This window comes from Crinia signifera, chromosome 4, assembly GCF_055691185.1.
Source record: "Crinia signifera chromosome 4, ASM5569118v1, whole genome shotgun sequence".
Lineage (NCBI taxonomy): Eukaryota > Metazoa > Chordata > Amphibia > Anura > Myobatrachidae > Crinia > Crinia signifera.
This window is the reverse complement of record NC_139220.1, coordinates 23,108,694-23,126,755: the sequence shown is the minus strand read 5'-3', so window position 1 is coordinate 23,126,755 and position 18,062 is coordinate 23,108,694. Positions and strand designations below refer to the sequence as shown.

The 18,062-nt window shown below is 40.0% G+C and overlaps 1 non-coding gene across 1 annotated transcript; it reads right to left on the bottom strand.

Annotated features, from left to right (window-relative positions):
- Positions 1–17,364: 17,364 nt before the first annotated feature.
- Positions 17,365–17,528, bottom strand: LOC146076250 (U1 spliceosomal RNA). Its single transcript, XR_014473728.1, has one exon. It is a non-coding gene; the product is annotated as a U1 spliceosomal RNA (small nuclear RNA).
- Positions 17,529–18,062: the final 534 nt, after the last annotated feature.

Genomic DNA, 18,062 nt, shown 5'->3' with positions numbered 1-18,062 from the left:
TTCAGCTGCTGCAGGGACCCCCTGCCCACCCTGCACTGCCCGAACCTGCTGCCTGCCACCCGTCTGCCACCGCTACAGCAGTGCCAGTGTGGGGGCCACTTATATGTGGGGGCCCCGAGGCAACCACCCCTGTCACCCCATGCTTAATCCAGCCCTGCATCCTGTGGATGGGGGAGTTAGGTTTAGGCACCAGTGACTTAGGGGGTAGAATCTAGGGAGGGGAAGGTTAGGTTTGGGCTGCTAGAAGGGAATCTTAGGATTAGGCATTTAGAAGGAGGGATTAGGCTGCATGAAGGGGTGTTAGGTTTAGGGTGCAAGGGCTATGGTTTTGTTCAAGCAGTGAGGCTTAGGGTTGGGGAGGCGGGCTTAGGGTTGAGCTGTTAGAAAGAAGGGTTATGGTAAGGGGCAGAGGGAGAATAAGTATACTTACCTGAACCCTGTTGGAATTCCCTTCTTCAGGATGCCAGCATCGGTATTCTGACCATTGGCATCCTGACCAACGATCATCCGTATGCATCCCAAGTTCACAGTTTTTTATTTGAGCAGCATTTTAATATTTATTTTGAGCTGTGTCTTAATGTAATGATGAAAACATAACAGGCGCTCTGGTTCAATCACTTGTAGAAATAAGGGAAGCAAATGTTACTCTTTTCAGATAATTTTTTAACAGGAGCATACAAGAATCTTGCTGGATAGCCAATTCATTGGTAAGTCACAGCTAGATAAAAGGGAGGATATATACTAGGATTAGATATTTTATGTCCTGAAAGTAAACTCTGCTCTCGAACCTGTCAAGTTAAAAAAAAAAGAAGCACAGCAGTGTTCTTACCATGAAAGTGATGTCTATTAGATGAGAAAAAGAGGATCCGATTTATGATAAATCTCTCACCAGAGAGAACTGATGTGAGAGAATATTATTCAATATCAAACAGCAAGATCCATCCTTTGATATAGACCCTACAGCCCCGCAGTTTTTCAAGTAAATGTTGTGTACAAAGTAACTCTTATATCTGGAGAAATTAACAAGATGATGTGCATGTTAGAAATTAGATTTAGCCTATATTTAAATTAGTGTAAAAGAAAATGATGGCACAGAATTATGGAAAACAAAAATTAAAATGAAATAAAAAATTCGTTTTGGGTGAATCCTTTGATCATATGGCCATTCTTCAATTCAGCCGTTCTGCTGAGCATCTTTGGTGTAGGGATTCCATATTTTGGCGTCTCGGCCATGTTTTTGAGTTATATTCAAACAAGTATTGGATCATCTGAATCATACGGGTGACTCACCAAATTCTAGATTCACATGTTTGTACTGTGCGTGTGTGTTTTTGCCAAAGCATGCACTCCATGTCGAAATGATGGGTGCCAGAAATAATTCATAAAAAATGTAACTAAAATGGCTCCTATTGGTTTACTATGATTACAGAGATATAAGAAAAATGGACTGCATCAATATATATATATATATATATATATATATATATATAGTAGACCTTGAGGACAGCACTCCGTTAAGTGCAATAAGTGGGTGCCTTCATATTCAAACAAATATTACTTGCACTCACTGGGGCAGATGTATTAAGCTTTTACAAGAGATAAATCCAAGAGTGATAAGGAGAGATAAACGTCCAGCCAATCAGCTGCTAACTGACTTTTTTCAAACACAGGCTGTAACATGGCAGTTAACAGGTGATTGGCTGGATGTTTATCTCTCCTTATCACCCTTGCATTTATCTCTTGTTAAAGCTTAATACATCTGCCCCATTATCCCATATGGGGTATTGTTATCCTGCCTGAGTGCCTGCCCATGTGTGGTCATAAAATGATGAAGGGTGTCACTCCAGGACTTAATTAAACATGGTAGTGTTTATTGATGCCTACATCGTCTTCAGAAGACACTTTTTAATATATATATATATATATATATATATATATATATATATATATATATATATATTTAGGAACATGGGAAACTAGTATACTGTAGTATAGTATACTGAAATGGCATTCCCCTACAGGTAAAGGGCACAATCCAAGAACAGTGGTGGTGAGCCGTCAGAACCCAAATATTGGGGACAAAAATGTTTGGAATATAGCAGCAACTTACGGTGCCATGCTGTAGTAAAAAAAGAGTTATATAAAGTTATGTTTATTCATATACCTCTTTTTAACTACAGCATGGCATCATAGCTCGCTGCTATATTCCAAACATATCTGTCTCATTTCCTCACCATGCTTCGGCCAGTTCCCTTGCTCCACTACTTCTGCATCCGGCACACTTTCACATTTCCAGTCCACATGGATGTTAATGTATGATAAAGTTCAAGAAATGAAGCAATAAATTATGTCAAACTCATGTCAACCTTTTGGTATCAACCGACTGACTTTTTATCTAGAACCTGTTGACCTATCATCCAGATAGCCTTCCCCTTGGTAGAGGTGGTTTATTTCAATGGCCTCTGTCTTGTGTATTGGCTACCCTATATGGTGTACTCGTGGTTACGCCTGCCATTTTCAATGGGTAAGAATACCTAAAGGGATATTCCTACTTACAGAGGGATCCAAATCACTGGCAGGGCACGTATTGGTGAATATATGCATGTGCAGACCCGCTGTGTTAATAACTTAGGCGACTATCACAGTTGCAGAGGTGTTTGCACAGAGTGAGGCGGGCAGTGGGTGAACAGGCGGCTGGCGCATGGGGATGCCCACAAAAATGGTGGGTGCGCCCAGAAAAATGCTAGATGTCCCCATGCGGGACCTCAGCACCTGCCCCGTTTCTCTGACATTTCCAAACTCCCCCAAAAAGTCATTCTATGCTGATTTATTTGCGAACAGGGAAAAAATGTTGCGATGGTTGGTGACCATCAAATTATTTTTCCCCCGTATGCTCGCATGCGAATGGATGTGTCAGCGTACACACCAATTTGCATGCTTTCCAAGGGGATTCACAGGGCGGTGGGGTAGTCAGGCTTTAATGTGCCCGACGAGCAGCATTAATCCGCCCGCTAAGCAGCGAATGACCACTGATTAGTGAGCAGACCTGAATCATGCCTTCTGTACGACACATTGTTTTTGGGTTATTATGCTGTAAAAATAAGCTGGTGGTATTCGGACACCCCTCATGACTAAAAAAAGTCATACACGTCTAAGAATTATGGGGTGGTTCAACACCATTCGGAAAGTGGCGAATCCAACCCAGTTCTAATGGCCAATGCATGTGCAGACTCCGGCGACGAATGGCTTTAGCGAGTTACACACTCTCCAGGCCATTTGAAGGGACAAAGGGCCAGGGGCAGATGGTGGTGCAACGGGGCCTGCCAATGGGAACACCCAGCGTTCCCAAGCCTGGGCGTTCCCATGGATGTCAGTGCCCACCCCCTCTTCAGCAGACATTGGAGGAAATAAAAGTTATTTGAAACAGAGGGGAAAGAAATCATTCGATGGTCTGAAACCCTTGGGCCGCATGTTAGGGGATGTGTTCTGAAACTCATCCCACAGCGCGTTACCAAGGGGATAAGGGCGGTGCAGGCGGTGGGGTGTGGGGGCAGGCATCCAGCGGCGCTGCTTAACGAGTGGTATTGAATCACCCCCTTAGTTCTTGACTTCATTACCACTATTTTAAAATGTTATTAAAACCAATTTTATTATAGCAACACTGCAATAAAGAAGTATTTTCATAAAAAAGCAATAAATAATAAAAATAATAATAATAATGATACAAATTCTATAATGTGACCAGAGATAGGTCATTGCCTCTCTGTATGTGTTACCCAGAGGGTCTGGGCTTCCATCCCATATTACAGATTCTTCATTTACTGTAGTTATGAAGTTAAATGTGTGAGAAGCTCCAACGGCAGAAAAAGTAATGTTCTGTGTCGAGCAATTCTAAATGCATCTTTTAAGTACGATCACATTTGTTTTAATTTCTGTTATTGATTGCAAATATGCTTTAGGCATTCTTTATGTTTCTAAGACTCCCCTAATAAAGATACAAGTGCCTAAATTTGCCTATAATACAAAGAACGGTACTATGTATGCAATGACAAAGAACTTTGGAGCAATTTGGAGATGTTATACTTGAGTTCATTGCAGTTTTTTTTCAATAGCGTGTGGTATGAAACAGAATGAGGAATGTTGAATTTTTTCAGTTGCCTCAGAAAGAACTGCCGCTGTTGGGCCTTTTTGACAATGGAAGTTACAGATGTAGCCCCTGCCATCCTTGGCTGGGGCTCGCCAGACCCTCCCCGCTGGCAAGCACCGGCGAACAGGGGCTACACTGAATTGGGACGCGCATGTGCGTCGCACGCGCATCCCAGTCTCTCGGTGGGGTCGCTGCGTGTCCCTACCCGTCTCCACTTCAGGGAGATGGGCAGGGTTAGGGGGGGCGCTCGGGGCGGCGAGGGGTACCTGCGGCAACGGCGGGGGTGGCGGCGGATACCAGAGGCAGGCTCCATTGCCAGGGGGCGCGCGAGCGTCTCGTGCGCTTGCGCCCACTGGCGGGATGGCGGGGGCTGGCGATAGAATCGCCAGTCCCTGCAAAGATGGGCTAAGCTCCATCTGTATGTTGGGCTCCCATCTGAGGTTGCGAAAGATTTTTGTCCCAAGGAATTTGAAGGTCTGTACCCATGACACCACTTTGTTGGAAATTACCATTGGGACCTTGACATTTGGTTTTCTCCTGAAGTCTACTATCATCCCGACTGTTTTGATGGGGTTTAGGTCCAGGTTGTTTCTGCCGCACCACTGTGAAAGTCTGTCCACTTCCCTTCTGTATGCAGACTCATCTGCCTCCTTGATTAGGCCGATGATGGTGGTGTCATCAGCAAATTTTATGATTTTTACTGACTGGTCACTCGAGATGCAGTCGTTAGTGTAGAGGGAGAAGAGCAGGGGGGAAAGGACACATCCCTGGTGAGCAAAGGACCAAGTTACTCCTTTGTGTACTAAAAGATGTCATAATAGAATGTGAAAGCAATTTTTGCAGAGACAATAATCGGTTTCAAAATTGCTGGATATGGAGAGATTTGAGGTAGGAGCAGAAAAACTCTCACTGCTCAAAGTGAAAGGACATTGCAGAAGTCGTCATTTTGACAGGCTTTTAACTAGCCAGGTTATAAGAATACCAGTTGCTGCAATACAGTCTCCTTTTGGTGTCCTAGTTATAGATATCTCTTGCTGGCAATGAGATGGGGGGATAGAGTACTAATGACCCAAACACAGGTTTGTTGGAATGGACTGTGGGCCTGATGCACTAAGCTTCAAAAGTGATAAAATAGAGAGTGATAACCAACCAATCAGCTCCTGCCTGACATTTTTCAAACCGAGCCTATGGCATAGAAGTTAGGAGCTGATTGGCTGGCTGTTTATCACTCTCCAATTTATCACTTTTGAAGCTTAGAGCATATGGCCCCTGGTCAGCTGTGAATTGAACATTTGTGGGCCTGTGTGGCTGCCATTGTACAATAGTACAGAGTTTGGGAGGTGGGGAAGAAATCTCTACCTGTAGGTACTGGCTGCTGTTGGTGAAGCTATATGAACTGCAGTGAGGGCCGGGGGCATGCACACACAGGAATGAAACTCTTCCCATTGGTGCTGGCTGCTGTGGGCAGGGCTATGTGATCTGCAAGAGGTGCCACCCCCTACAATATATAAACTATTCTCCTTTTTTTTAATTGGGCCCATGGCCTTACCTCTGTCAGATTGGCCACTCCCCCGTCATACCGGGGGCTTTGGCTGCTATGTAAGGCCCTATGCCCTATGCACTGTGTATGCTTGTAGTAATAGACTGCTGATTTATCAGCATGGATGCATTTATTTAGTTTTACTGCTTATTTACATAGGACAGTATATTGGTACTCCCTCAGGATGCATATTTATCTCATGGGAGTAGAACTATGTGTGGTACTATCTTCTTCAAGATTTAATATGATATACAGTACATTCAGATAAGAAGCATGATCTCATAGACTTCCAACACATTGCCCCTGATTTAGTTTGGTTTGGTAAGCTGAGAACATCACAGCTTGCTTCCGAGCACCTGAGATGCCGCCCGGCTGAATCCCCCCACCACTCCCGCGCCGAATGAACAATTTTCATTGTTGTCAAAGTCTTTAGGCACATTTGCACCCAGTGGTATGAGAGTCCACATCCAGTATTACAGTAATTGCTACAAGTGAATATTTTCCATCAGATAACTGTATACTTAATTTTAATGTATGCATGTTTTATATAAAATATGTTATTTCTTACATTTTGAAATACACCCTGTTGTCTCGGGTTACATTTGATATGTTGGTGTATTGAAAATGATAGTATCCCAAAAAATCATACAAGACATGCAGACTACTAATGGTAGAGAGTGAACCCTACTTTCAGTACAATTTTAATAAATCTAAGAATTATATATCATTTAACTATAAATTAATACTGTAAGCCAGTGGTTCCCAAACTGTGTGCCGTGGCTCCCTGGGGTGCCTCGTGACACGCTTGAGTGCCACGGGTTGGTGGTCCTGGACCAATTCAAATTATTTATGATCAATTATTTATGGACAAAACCAGTGCTGGTGGCTTCCAATCATAAAATCTGTGTACAATCAGAAGCAAATCCTGCCCTTTACCACATAACTGATTCTAAAGCTGGCCATACATCTACAGATCGATTGTCAGATTGGGCTGGTTGGAACAAAAACCTGGTAATGGATGAGTGACAGTTTTTGGCAGTTTTTTCTAGCATTTCAAAGCAAATGGTCAACTGTCATTTACTCTCGTCCATTACCAGGTTTTTGTTCCAACCAGCCAGATCTGACAATCGATCTGTAGATGTATGGCCAGCTTAAGAAGCCCATATAAAAACAATCTACTTCCTTTTATATATATATATATATTTTTTGGCCTAGGGGTGCCGTGGAAAAATTCTGATACTCTATAGTACCGTAATTCGAAAAAGGTTGGGAACCCCTGTTGTAAGCCATAAGGCACCTCTTTCAAAACTTCTGTAAATTGTACACTATCGTGAAATGTACTCTTATATTGAACAGGACATTGGCAAAATGTTGGACAATAATGGTCGTAAGTGAATTTTTTTTTAAATGATAAGAAAATCAGGTGAGTGCCCTCTTTCTTGGGTGGAGATAGATAGATAACTGACTGATTGTTGGATAGATAACAAAATATATAGATCGATTGATAGATATATAATATAGATATATAATTGATTGAATAATTGATTGATTGGCATATAGATGACAAAAGATAGAGATACAGAGATAATTTATTAATTAAGAGATAAAAAAAGATAGTGATAGATGGATGGATGATAAATGGATGGATGATAAATAGGTAGACAGAAAAATAAATAGATAGGCAGATAGATATTGATGGATGATAAAATATAGATAGATAATTTATTGACAAATAAATATAGCGATAGATAGATAGACTTATTGACAGACAAACAGATAAGTAATTAATTAATTGATTGATAAATAGATGATGAAAGAGATAGATATTGGTGCAAATATATCTTCTATGTAAAATGATAACAGATAAAACAATGTAAATCCAGATGTGTCCCTGGAATACTGGATAAATTGCTTCCAATGGTCATAGGGGATACGGTCGAATTATCGACCACACTTAGGTCGACAGTCATTAGGTCGACATCATTGGGTCGACAGGGGGGAAGGTCGACATAGGTGAAGGTCGACAGGTGTCTAGGTCGACATAGGACAAGGTCGACATGAGTTTAGGTCGACATATTGTTAGGTCGACATGGTTTATGTCGAAAGGCCAACATGGTTTTTTTTACTGTTTTTTGAGCCGACATGTGCCGACAGGCGGTATTTAATGCCCTACCATCCACTAGGGCGTGGTGGGAGAGAAAAATAGTGTGCCAAGCGCAGCGAGGCACCATGCCCGAAGCATTGCGAGTGAAGCGAGCGATACGAGGGGCTGCGGTTGCCTTCCAACTGTGTCCATGTCAACTGTGTCAACATTCGAGTAAAGAAAAACATGTCGACCTTCCGACCTGTCGACATAACCCATGTTGACCTAATGCTATGTCGACCTAAACCCATGTCGACCTTGTACTATGTCGACCTAGACACCTGTCGACCTTCACCTATGTCGACCTAGACACCTGTCAACCTCCCCCCTGTAGACCCAACGGTGTCGACCTAATGACTGTTGACCTTACTGTGGACGATAAAACGATCCACACCCGGTCATAGGCATGACCTAGTACCAAACAAAAAACAGATATTTAATGAGATTAGAGGTAACATACAGTACGGGAATATTTGTCATGAAAAAAATATGAAAAATATATGATGAAAATACTCCCAAAAAATTACGTATCCCCTGCACGTATGTCATTCATCAGAGATATCAGCCTTCATAGGTTTATATGGGGGAGGGGGGCTACTAAAATGCTATGCTGGCCCGTTAGCCCCACTATTTAATGCTGTCTGTAGACGTACAGTATATGAGCACATATAGAACAGTAAATGGACTTTTTACAACGTGATTGTAAGTGTAGGAGCCAAGCGATATGGCAGGGTTCACCTTCCGGGAGCTTAATTGCTGTGTTAAATCAAGTTCATGGATTTGATTACAATCTTGCATATTAAATCACATATATTATTGGGGACTCATATAGCAAAATGACAAGACATACTATCTATGTACAGTATGCATGATTAATTTACTCCTGTTAATAGAAGCACTTTATTTGCTGCTCAACTCTGCTCTCTTCTTAATGGCCGTAACCTCAGAGTGTTATAAAGGAAAACCAGCCAGGTTACGGTATAGATGATAGACAACGTCCAGGAAAATAGTAATTAGTTCTACCACTAGTGGTCAACAGTAACTAGGTCGACAACTAAGAATGGTCGGCATACCCTAGGTAGACATTAACAGAAGGTTAAGGTCAATGTGGGCATGGTCAACATGAATAATGTGGACATGAGTTTTTTTTTAACTGTGTCGTCTTATGTTGACATGTACACTGCATAAGTGTACGACGTCCCCTCACATAGATCGATGTGCTCCCCATGCTTCGAGAACGCACTATATTATATTCTCACGCTATGCCTTCTTCAACCTATTGACTGGACTGTTGACCTAGACATTGTCGACCCAGGGACCGCATACCATCCAGCCATAGTGTCTACTTGATATTTTTACATTGTGTTTTAAAATTGCTACTATACTGTACATACAGATGGAGCAGCTGACATTGGAGATGCTCCTGGTGATTCTATCACCATTCGCCACCAGTAGGGGGCGCGCACACACAAGATGCTCACTTGCACCATTCTGATGGAGCCCGCCAGCTCCCCGCTGCTGTTCCGTCCTCCCTGTAGCTGTCTGCACCCTCCACTTGCCCTGCCCATCTCCCTGAAGTGGAACAGCTCCCCGCTGCCATGCTGATGAGGACACGCAAGTGTGTGAGGTGCTCATGAGTCCCCGTCAGATGGAGCTCAGCGGATCTGGCGATAGTTCCGGCTGGCTGACAGGCACTCCATCTGTATATTGTATACATGTCTCAGTATCCGATCTGAGTGGTCATATCCCGATGAAGGCTACATAGCATAGCAGCCCAAAAACTTTTTAATGATGTGAACGAAAGAGAAAGTGGCAGCGAGAGGAGTATGTGAAGAAAATGATCAGGAAATAAAGAGGTGGCTGCAGACAAAGAGAAAGTTTTAAATACTGGCCAGGTAAAGTTGGGCATTACCGCTAGGGTGTTATTCTGATTTCTTTGCTCCCCCGTGCAAACCCGTGGGAATGTTTAGTGTCATTTTTGTGCATGTGCAGATGCTTGGTGCAAGTGGGCATGGCGAACTGCTTGTTTGCCATCCCATTCGCACTAAGCAGGGTGGGGGGCGAGGGGTCATGCCCATGGGAACGCTCATGAGAACGCTGGGCTTTCCCATGTAAATTCTCCTGTGACGCCGGGGGTGGGCAGCTGACATCACTGGATGTCAGCTGCCCGTCCACTTCCTGTACAGGGTGCCTGCAGACCTTTGATACCCCAAAGGTGTCTGAGGTCTGTGAGCATGTGCAAAATCATTCGATGGTCAGTGACCATAGAATGATCTTGTCCCCGCATGCAAGCCTGCAAATGCATCTACTGTATAAGCAAAACATCCATTCACATGAGTGCAAGGATATTCAACGTGCAAGGGGGGCAGCCGGTAGTGCGGGCGGCAGGAGGCATTTAGTCCACATGCAAATTTGGTCCTTAGTCACACATAAAAATGGTACATACAAGTCTATGCTTTCAATGTGTGGGCAGGAACGTCAAAAGCTCGGCTCGGCCCTGTGTTAAATTAAGGAGGGGGCATGGCTACCGGGAGGGAGAGAGATGGCACTGAGCTGGGGAGAGAGGCTGTGCTGCAGCCTGTTATCTCTCTTCTAACTGTCCGGCTCCCTGCAAAGGGGAGGGCGGAGTCGGCCCCGGACCCCTCCAGAAGACCCAGGCACAGGTAAAAATTACCTCCCCCCCCTCAACAGCACTGTGTGTGGGTGCCATCCGTCTGAAAATTTCAAGGAGACGATGGTGCTGGTCTTAAGTATAGGGGGACAGCTGTCACAAGCCCCCCACCAGTCCTCTCTAGCTATCATTTGATGCTGCTAAATTTAAGTGCTACGGCAGAGATTCCCAAACTTTTTTGAATCACTGCACCCTAGAGTATCAGAATATTTTTCAGGGCACCCCTAGGCCAAAGTTTGTTACCAAGAATAAAAAAAATTACATTAATAAGTTGTGCTAAAATGTCATCCTTAGGTCCAGTTATGTGGTGAGGATCACGATTAACTTCTGTTTCCCCACATATTTTATAATTGGAAGCCCCAAGCACTGATTTTGCCTGTTTCATAGGCCATAAATAATTTGAATTGGTTCTAGACCACCAACCTAAGGCACCCCTGCAAGTGTCCCGAGGGAACCACTGTGCTACGGTGTATTTACTGTACATGATTTTGCTTTCAGTGCACGAGTTGCAGGATAGGCTGTCTGGGATTGTTAAATACATTTCTCTTTGTTTTAACTGGAGTTTTTCTAAATTTGCTATATGTAATTGTTACAGCATTTTCTTTAAATGATAGAACACACTGCTACTGTACAGTTCTTTTTCACTTCTTTGTTAGTATTTCGTTTTGCATGCATAGAAAAGAAGTGATTGTGTGTTTTTGGCAGCGTGGAAGTATTGATTCGCCTTCAGATGCAGCAAATAATGTGCTAGTTTTTTGCTTGTAGCGTTTTAATAAAAACACAGATTGATATCACAGTGAATGGACTGGTTATTTGTACACCTAAATCGCTAATGTAATGACATATACCAAAACAAAGTGTGATTTGTTCCAGTTGGATGATATTTAAGACAAAATGCATTTCTACTTATAGATAACTAGTGGGGCAAATAACCAGCTCAAAGAACTATCATATTTAGCGACTGTCAGTTTAAATAATTTACGAAGTGCAAATTGAGGCGCTATGCAGCCAGATGTTTGGAAAGGGTGTTCAAGAATCACCACCCAAATACAAATTTCTCACCTGCTTCTGGATCATTATTCCTTCGGACTTCATCTGCATCTCTGCTCTTCGCCCATGGTTGTTTTTACTGAATGCTGGCCAGTGACATTGTGGTGCTATAACTTGAGAACCAGCTACATCCTTGTTTAAACGCCCTGTCCACAGTTGTAGTTGAATTGCAATGCCATTAAGTTCCACTTTTGTTTCATCCTTCCGTGGAATGTCAGTTGTCATTGTTCTATGGGGTGGATTGCCCATAGATCTCATTAGGAGTATTCCTAGTAGGCCGTAGACCCCTATGTTTCAATGGGTCATAATACAGATGTGTCCTTTCTTGATGCTTCTTTAGTCATGCTGAATAATCTCTTTCGGCACACCAGGTATTTTTGGTTTTAAGGCCAGATGCACTAATATTCAAAAAGTTATAAAATGGAGAGTGATACCCAATGAGCCAAATCAGCTACTAACTGTCATTTTTCAAACCCAGCTTGTACGGTAGGTAGTAGTTTAGCTGATAGGCTGGTTGTTTATAACTCATCACTTTATCACTTTTTGATTGGCGCATCTCCACACCCACTTTCAAATTACATAACTCTACGAATATTTATTTTATTCCTGTAGTTTATATATTACAAAGAGATAAAGCAATTTTGCTGTGAATATATAGATGATTATTTCTTGAGCTGAATTAGTAGTTTTGATGATAATAATAATAATAATAATAATAATAATAATAATAATAATAATAATAATAATAATAATAATTATTTTTATTATTATTATTATGATGATGAATAAAAATAATAATTAATATTATTATTATAATTCGTATTATCATCATCATCATTTTTATTATTTATTAGCTTCTTCTTCTTCTTCTTCTTCTTCTTATAATAATGATGGTGATGAAGATGATGTTCCAGAGCAATGTACAAATGTTATATCTATTTTCTTATAAAGCTAAATATATTTACATACATACAGTACAGTATCAATGATTTTTTTTTAAAAGATGTATGGTTTCCCGCAGTTGGGGTCATTGGGTGTTGGACAACTACATAGTTGCAATGCACTAACACATGCCAATTATTTTCCTCTAACAATTACCTCCACAGAATCAATCCATTTTTTTCTGTTGTTCATGGAATTCAGCAGGAATTACTGCCATAGGAAAATGAAGTTGGCAACAGAGCAGAGCATTTTGTGAAATGCTTAATGATGGAAAGCAGCTAAGGTTGTGCAATGGTTGACCTTGTCTTCTAAACATAAAAAAATCAACTTTGAAACAATGTATAAATGGAAACTTATTTCAGTTATTTGGTAGTGTTTGTTTGGATAATTATTGCATCTCAGAAGGTAAGCAAATACATATTTAAAAAAATTCTGTTTTTCAGTATTTAACAAAATCCTTAAGCAAGGAAGTACTGTATAAGATTTTTTTTTTATTTGTAAGAAATTGTGGGTTTCCCTACCAAAACAATAAAGCAATATGTTATAGTATGTACATTTTTAAAGAATGTCTTATTAGTGATCCTACAAACATTTATTATAGTAACAATAAACCAGCACAGTATGTTCTGAGCCATACGATTTGCAATATTTTTGAATAATAAACTGCTGTTGTTTCCGGATTTATCCTGGGTAGACCAGTCTTGGTTTCTACTTAGATTATGTTTTGACAAACAAATCTAAAACAAATTACTGCTACATTACTTCAACCTACTTAGAGGGTCACAATTCTAAATATACATATATAAAGAGGGCTTATCAAACTGGACAAGTGTGTCTTAAAGCAATTATAGAAATGTATGTTTTGAAGAACATTAAGCTTTAGATGAGCGTAACAAAAATTCTCTGCTTTTAAAAATCCTCGATTTGTTCAAGGTCAAGTGATGAAAGAAATTATATTGCCAAGGGAAATAAATAATCTGAACAATTGTTGGGCAATATGGATGGTGTAATAGTTAGCATTACTGCATCACATTACATTCCCACCCTGGCCCTAACTGTGCGGAGTTTGTATATTCTCCTTATGCTTGCGTAGGTTTACTCCGGTTTCCTCCCACTATCCAAAAATATACTGGTAGGTTAATTGGGTTACAAAAATTTACCTCTCTGTGTGTACATGTGATAGTTTGTAAGCTCCAATGGGGCAGGGACTAATGTAAATGTTCGAATATTCTCTCTGAAAATGCTGTGGTATATGTGTGTGCTATATAAATAACTGGTAATAAATAAATAATATATAATCAATAATGCTGAATAAAAACAAACTGCATCATTTGGTTAAAGATAAAATGGGAAAATAGTCCAAACATAACTTCCAAGCAGGGCCACCATCAGTGGGGGGACTGATGGGACTGGAGTCCCAGGCCCAAACAGAGAGGAGGTCTGTGCCTGGCGGAACTTCTGAACCAAGACTTACATTTCTTGATACAAATAAATAACATCTGTTCATAGAATGTAGTGATCATGCCCAAACCAGCACTGATTGTTGCAAAACGTGTGTATTGTCAACCGCCAGTATTAAAACGGCCATTGGCATTTATGGTGATGTACTGTAGTATTGTTGGAATAGAGAGACCATCAAAGGTGGATAAATGTAAGATTAACTAATACTTGGCTACTTTCAAGTTCCCATGAAGGTGAAACATTTCAGAAATATATTGCATACGTGTACAAGTATTAGGTTGACAAGTTTTAGGGCGAAAGTCATTAGGTCAACCACTATTGGTCCATAGACAGTGGGTCGACACATGAAAAAGGTCAACATGCATTAGGTCGACATGGTCAAAACGTTGACACAAGCAAAAGGTAAACATCCAATTTATTTTTAATAATTTTGATAAATGTTGTTAGCAATTGTGCAAAATTGTATATTTTAAACCTAAAAGGGTGCATTTACTATACAGTATATCACTTTTACTGGGTGATTGAAAATGTGAATTTGACATCCAACCTGTTGAATTGGATGGTCACATGAACAGTGGTTTACAAAGGTTTTTAGTGATTTTTTTGCTCAAACGCTGCCTGGCATTAGACTGTCGATGTGCAGTCTAATCCCAAAATGGAGACTCCAATCCCGGGATTGAAACCCCAGCATTTTTGGGGCCAAATCCCGAGGTCCCGCCAATCCTGATCCCAGGATTGGCCACCCTACCCCCAACCTATGCTGTGTTCTTGGGCCTAAACTAGGCCCTTATACGGTACGGGAGCCTAATAAATGTCAAATTTGTGATACTCAGCTGTCATAATCAAAGTCTACACCATTAAAGGTTTCTCTGCTCTTCTCTTTTGAGGTTAACCATCTCCACCTGTGCACCAAAAAGGAGAAGTATGAGCTAGGACAGTTTCTACACTTGTGAACACATACCCCAATAAGAGGCGCGGGTTCCTACTGTTTTTTTTATTGTTCTATTTGTGTATTGTAGGAGGTGGTACTAATAGGCACCTTGCTGGACCCTAGTGGAGTGTGGAGATTTTGCTTTGTATTGTAAGTCTCTGATCCCTTGTGTTATCATGTGACTGGTGGCTGTAAATGTGTAAACTCCTCCCACCAGCGATTTCCACTAAAGTGCACAATGGGTCAGCTTTGTGCTGATGCTCTGTGACTCTTTCCCCAGCCAGCAACAATGGGCATGTGCGATACCTTGTTATTATCGCAAGACGTCCCATGAGGTCCAGAGCTAGCAGCTGTCACAACTAGGTATAATTATGTTCCTACTGTGGTGCATGGGCAATGGCAACTGTAGCTTTCAATATTGATACAGTATCTGCAGCAGTTGGAATGGTCATTGCCACTGACCATTCAGACATTGTCCATAGCATAATGCTCCGTCACTGAGCACAATTCTCCTCATTCATACATGAGGGAGAGTGATATGAGTGTACATACAGCTACAGGTATGATACTATATCTTCCGAATAGCAACCATTCATTCAGCTACCCCATTGTACATTTAAGTTCATTTCATGTTTCCATCAAATATTGGTCATGATAATGCTGTACTGAAATGAATTTATAAATTTGACAAATTGTGTGTTTGATAGAGGTTGTAGATGAACAATATTTTTCTTTGAAAGCAGTTACAATAATACTCTATCCAAAACATTGTCCTTTAACAATGCGCCTAGAAAAGTTTAATTTAGATGAAGGTCCAAAACTCATGGTCAGGTACAGGTAATTGTTCAAAAATAGCATTAACATTTTTCACTATTTCCTGGAAAACAGCTTACCACAAGCCGATACTTTCAAGCATATTTACGACAATACCATCACATTCTAAAGGTGGTATTTATATAAAAAATGTACTAGCCAATCAGCTTCTAATACCGTTTTACAGGCAGTGCTTGAAAAATTAAAAGTTAGTAGCAATGGCAGCTCAAGAGGTGAGGATACAGTGCAGTTCAAATGTCAAGTAAGGGAGACACTGGATTTGTTGGTACTTGATCTCTCATAATTGTATTTATTTCCAAGCTTTGATAAATAACCCCCTAAATAGTAAAACTGCTAAATAGAAAATGACTGAATATGGTTTTGTGAATATTTTTTGTAAATTGTTTTTTTCTTTCAACTAAAATAATTAAAGACAGAAGTTTGTAAAGTACCTTAAATTAAATGAATGCTAGAATAAATTTTGGAAACGATGAATGTTTACAATTGTTTTTATTGAATTGAGGTTTTGTAATAGTCTGACTCCTGTAGCTTACGATAAAATATTATTACATTGTAAGTTAAATACCATTATTTCACTAGTATCAAAATATAAAATGAAATTTTTATTATCTGGTGTGAAATGTGTTTAACAGTGGGAGTTAAACTGTTATTATACGAACATTTGTTTGTATGGGTTCAATCAAAATAAAAAATAAGTTGAATATTACTAAAAAGTTATGAAATGTTAATATTTTTCATATAAACAGTTTAAAGGGTAAAACCTGTAAAATACTAAACAAAAGCTTTACAAGTTTATACATTAGCTATGTAATACCGCTTTCACACTGCAAAAACGGTTTAAAAACCGGTATTTTTAAACAGTATTTAAAACGGGTCTGAGCCTTCACATTGCAGTAGATTACCGTTTTAAATACCGTTTAAGTACCATTCACATCAGTCAACCTGTTTAATCCCCTGAATACGTTTTAAGGCAGAATGCAGGGGACAGCCTATCCCAGGTCTGTATTCTGTTGTTTTCACTAAATACAGTTTCAGAGCCATTCTCACGGCTCTGAAACGTGTAGGACTCTGCTTTTTAAACGTTTTGAAATACCGGTTATCTTTAAACCAGTAAATCAACTCTGGCACTTTCCCACTGCAGCCTTAACTGTTTTGAAGTGGGGAAAAAAGGCAATATACCGTTTAACAAGTGCAGTGTGAAAGGGGTATAAAATATTAACATAAATATACAGACATAAAAACACAAAACTAAAGTTTTATGTTTTTGTTTTGTGATATAGTGCTGGTCAAGCTGAAAACTTTGCATCTTTGCCATTAAGTACGCATTTTTGGGAGGATGCTACAAAATATATATAATAATGAAACCTATGGGAATATGTTAAAAAATAAAACACTGTTCACCTGCTTCCTCCTGAATTTATAATATTAATATTGCAGTGATTAACAGCCATAGTGAAGGTACTAAGGGAATATCCTTACCTCTTGTACCTTTCTGCTTCTAACAATGACTGCCGAAATCCCAAATATCTAGGGGTATATTTTCTAAGAAGGGAGCTTTTAAGATGAGATGTTGCTATGGGCAACTAATCAGATGCTATCTATTATCTTCTAGAAGGTGCTAAAAAAGCAGTTTTCTTTTTTTTTCCAGGGGAAAGCGCAAACGCAGTCCCCCACTACCACAAATTATGCAGCCGAGTTTCCCGCATTTGGGGAAATCGCAGGAGTCAACACACCCGGAGTGCAATGGATGAGCCTTGCCCTGGGAGAACCACCTTCATGATCATGGTATCTTCCCTGCCAAGTAAAAAGCAGTTTTCTAATTGGTTGCCTATATCAACTTCGCATGTTAAATATAAACCCCTTCTTAGTAAGTTTTCCACTGTCTATTATCTTCTAGAAGGTTCTAAATAAATAAGAATGAAGAATAAAGAAGTAGAATGGGCAACATATAACTGGGCAAATGGCCAATAGAACTCTCATCTTAGTAAATGTACCCCCTATTGTCATGCTGAGATTCCTTCTACAATTAGAAATGCAATAATGATACGGACACAGGAAAAATTATAAAATAAAATTAATCAATTTGATTAACACATTTGATAAGTTTGCCCATCCAGATATGTCTGTCTGTTTTTTTAATGAATGAAGCATACTGTAATTTACCCAGTTTTGCAAAGATGTTCACAGCTTGAAAGTCATTTTTGAAGATAAAATTGAAAAACACATATGTCAAAGAAAGTTTGCACTTCACATAAAATATCAAAATGTTATTCATTTTCATAAAAATAATGGCAAAATTGGTAAATGTATATAAATTGAATTTTGGAAGTATTTTATTTTTTG